The sequence below is a fragment of the Triticum dicoccoides genome, chromosome 2A, assembly GCF_002162155.2.
Source record: "Triticum dicoccoides isolate Atlit2015 ecotype Zavitan chromosome 2A, WEW_v2.0, whole genome shotgun sequence".
In the NCBI taxonomy this organism is placed as follows: Eukaryota; Viridiplantae; Streptophyta; class Magnoliopsida; order Poales; family Poaceae; genus Triticum; species Triticum dicoccoides.
Window position 1 is genome coordinate 716,539,625 of NC_041382.1, and position 4,474 is coordinate 716,544,098.

Consider the following 4,474-nt stretch of genomic DNA (forward strand, 5'->3'; position numbering starts at 1 on the left):
TATAAATTAATAAAAAAATCAAAAAATATAAAACCTTGGAAACCTAGCTTTGTTTGTGCAAGAGATCATGTCAGCAAAAGTTGAGGTGATTTGGAGGTGGTCGAAAAAATGACCGCATTCCGGAGGGGCCATTTGGTCTAACTTAAGCCAGTTTTTGAACAAATGTGATTTTTTCCCACCATCTCCAAATCACACAAACTTTCTTGAACATGGTGAACCACATGTGCTAATCATGCCTATGAAAGAAAATTTGGAAAACGAATATTTTACAATGCCCCCTGAGGTATAGACCGATATTTTAACCAGTCAGTCTAGAGGGCATTATAAATTAATAAAAATTTCAAAAAATATAAAACCTTGGAAACCTAGCTCTGTTTGTCCAAGAGATCATGTGTGAAAGCGTGGCCAATGTGGTTCCATTTTATTTCACTTCTTCATTCTATTATTTGTTCTCTTCTTTCTATTTTGAAAACGTAAGATAATATGTTATCTTTTATTTCACTTCTTCATTCTAATAGATCTTATCTTTTTTTATATTTGAATTATTTTTTAAATGTAAGATAATATGCTGTCTTTTATTGCACTTATTCATTCAAAATTTTCTTCTATTTTCTATATTCTCCTCTTTTCTTTGTTCTGGCAGTTATATATTTAAATATTGTATGACATAATGTTGTCTTTTATTTCACTTTTCATGGTTGTCTTTCCTAATTATAAATTTTCTTTTCTGTTTCATACTTGAAATATTATTAAATCAAATATAGTTGGGACAATCGCATGTATGCCTCCACTTGCACCATGTACTACAAGCAGATTTTTCTTCTCGGTCTCACCAATTGATACCAAACTTTTCTGAACACCCTACGATGAGCATAGCAAGCATGCATGGCAACTACCGTTCATTTCCGACACTCTATGAATTTTGTAGGTGTTTTGCGGTGATAAAACCCTTGAACAGTGCCCCGACATGACGCAACGTGCGTATTGTGTCCGAATTTGTGCACACCTTGCCTGGGGGGCCATATTGGCCATGCCCACGTGCTCCCAAAAAGTTGGGGTCATCTTATGCATGCCTCCACATGAACCATGTACAACCCGGACCATTCGGGTCTGCCGAAGGGCAAGTTTGAAAGTGGTTTTCCTTGCCGGTCCCACCAAATGATCCCAAACTTTTTGCACACCCTACCATGACCATGGCATGCATGTGGGAGGAGAATTCATACACCGCGGCCTCATTTTTGTTGAAATCCCATTAATATCCATGTGTATTACATGTAAGTGAGCATGTGTAAAATTTATTAGATGACTTGGAGCTCAAAACATTAAATTGTCATATATGCAAAAAATGTGTATTGAATGCAAGTGAGCATTCGTATAATTTAGTGTGTGATTTGAAGATCAATACACATTGCAATATGCCTAAAAAAAGTGCCCACCTACCAGAGCAGGAGAATTCATACTCCACGGCCTGCATACGACTAGGAACCCTGCCGTGCATGGGCCAGGATGCAGGCCCGTGGTGCAGAATATCTCTGCTGCTAGTAGGCCCCACGGGGCAGAGGGGACGAGAGTTAGGCAATGTACTGCCTGCAATTGATAGGAACTTGGGAGGGGAGTCGCAGCCGGGTATATAAACCGGTGCGGCGCTCTATCGCTTGGCGAGGTGGGACTAAACTCTCACCACCCAATGGCTGTGCGCTGCGATGTGCCCTGCGCGGCTTCGCCTTGGGCCCAATTCGGGCGGGCTGGCCAAGGGCAGCCTTACCCGCGCGCTGATCTGTATGATATTCTCTTTGTTTTTCACTTCTTAACTCCAAAATTTCTTTTCTTGTTTATATTTATAATATTTAAAATCAAATATCTTTTTTTCTATATTATTTCTAACAGTGTTTACTAAAATTAAAAAATTATACCAAATTCTGTTGTGTTTTATTTCATTTGTTCGTTCTCTTTTTTATATTGATAATATTTATGAAACATAAACCAAAATGGTGTATTTTATTTCAATTCTTCATTCTAATATTTCTTATCTTTATTATTTTTGAAATATTTTTAGTTTGGAAGATAAAATGTTCTGTTTTATTTCACTTCTTCATTCTAATATTTGTTCTCTTCTTTATATTTTGAAAATGTAAGATAATATGTTATCTTTTATTTCACTTCTTCATTCTAATAGATCTTATCTTTTTTATATTTGAATTATTTTTTAAATGTAAGATAATATGTTGTCTTTTATTGCACTTATTCATTCAAATTTTTCTTCTGTTTTCTACATTCTCCTCTTTTCTTTGTTCTGGCAGTTATAAATTTAAATATTGTATGACATAATGTTGTCTTTTATTTCACTTTTCATGGTTGTCTTTCCTAATTATAAATTTTCTTTTCTGTTTCATAATTGAAACATTATTAAATCAAATATAGTTGAGACAATCACATGTATGCCTCCACTTGCACCATGTACTACAAGCAGGTTTTTCTTCTCGGTCTCACCAATTGATACCAAACTTTTATGAACACCCTACAATGAGCATAGCAAGCATGCATGGCAACTACCGTTCATTTCCGACACTCTATGCATTTTGTAGGTGTTTTGCGGTGATAAAACCCTTGAACAGTGCCCCGACGTGACGCAACGTGCGTATTGTGTCCGAATTTGTGAACACCTTGCCTGGGGGGCCATATTGGTCATGCCCATGTGCTCCCAAAATGTTGGGATCATCTCATGCATGCCTCCACATGAACCATGTACAAGCCGGACCATCCGGGTCTGCCAGAGGGCAAGTTTGAAAGTGGTTTTCCTTGCCAGTCCCACCAAATGATCCCAAACTTTTTGCACACCCTACCATGACCATGGCATGCATGTGGGAGGAGAATTCATACATCATGGCCTCATTTTTTTAAATCCCATTAATATCCATGTGTATCACATATAAGTGAGCATGTGTAAAATTTATTAGATGATTTGAAGGTGAAAACATTAACTTGTCATATATGCAAAAAAATGTGTATTGAATTCAAGTGAGCATGTGTATAATTTAGTGTGTGATTTGAAGATCAAAACACATGGCAAAATGTCCAAAAAATGTGCCCACCTACCAGAGCAGGAGAATTCATACACCCGGCCTGCATACGACTAGGAACCCAACCGTTCATGGGCCAGGATGCAGGCCCGTGGTGCAGAATTTCTGCTGCTAGTAGGCCCCACAGGGCAGAGGGGACGAGAGTTAGGCAATGTACTGCCTGCATATGATAGGCGCTTGGGAGGGGAGTTGCAGCCAGGTATATAAACCGGTGTAGCGCTCTCTCGCTTAGTGAGGTGGGACTAAACTCCCACCACCCCACGGTTGTGCGCTGCGCTGTGCCCCACGCGGCTCTGCCTTGGGCCCAATTCGGGCGAGCTGGCCCAGGGCAGCCTTACCCGCGCGCTGATCTGTTTTTGTGTTTCACTTCTTAACTCCAAATTTTCTTTTCTTGTTTATATTTCTAATATTTAAAATCAAATCTCTTTTTTTCTATATTATTTCTAACATTGTTTACTAAAATTAAAAAAATATGGCAAATTCTGTTGTGTTTTATTTCATTTGTTCGTTCTCTTTTTTAGATTGATAATATTTACGAAATATAAACTAAATGGTGTTTTTTTTTCAATTCTTCATTCTAATATTTCTTATCTTTATTATATTTGAAATACTTTTAGTTTGTAAAATAAAATGTTCTGTTTTATTTCACTTCTTCATTCTAATATTTGTTCTCTTCTTTATATTTGAAATATTTCCAAAATGTAAGATAATATGTTATCTTCTATTTCACTTCTTCATTCTGATAGATCTTATCTTTTTTACATTTGAATTATTTTTTAAATGTAAGATAATATGTTGTCCTTCCTAATTATAAATTTTATTTTCTGTTTGATACTTGAAATATTATTAAATCAAATCTACTTGGGACAATCGCATGCATGCCTCCACATGCACCATGTACTAGAAGCAGGTTTATCTTCTCGGTCTCACCAATTGAGACCAAACTGTATGCACACCCTACGATGACCATGGCAAGCATGCATGGCGAGTATCGTTCATTTCCGACACTCGATGCATTTTCTAGGGTTTTCCATCGACAAAACCCTACAACACTGCCCCCACATGATGCAACGTGCGTTTTGTGTCCGAATTTGTGCACACCTTGCCTGGGGGACCACATTGGCCATGCCCACATGGTCCCAAAAGTTGGGGGTCATCTCATGCATGCCTCCACATGCACCATGTACAAGCAGGACCATTCGGGTCTGCCGGAGGGCAGGTCTAAAAGTGGTATTCCTTGATGGTTCCACCAAATGATCCCAAACTTTATGCATACCCTAGGATGACCATGGCATGCATGCATGACAAGTATCGTTCATTTTCGACACTCGATGCATTTTCTAGGGTTTTTCTGGCGATAAAACCCTACAACACTGCCCCCACATGACACAACG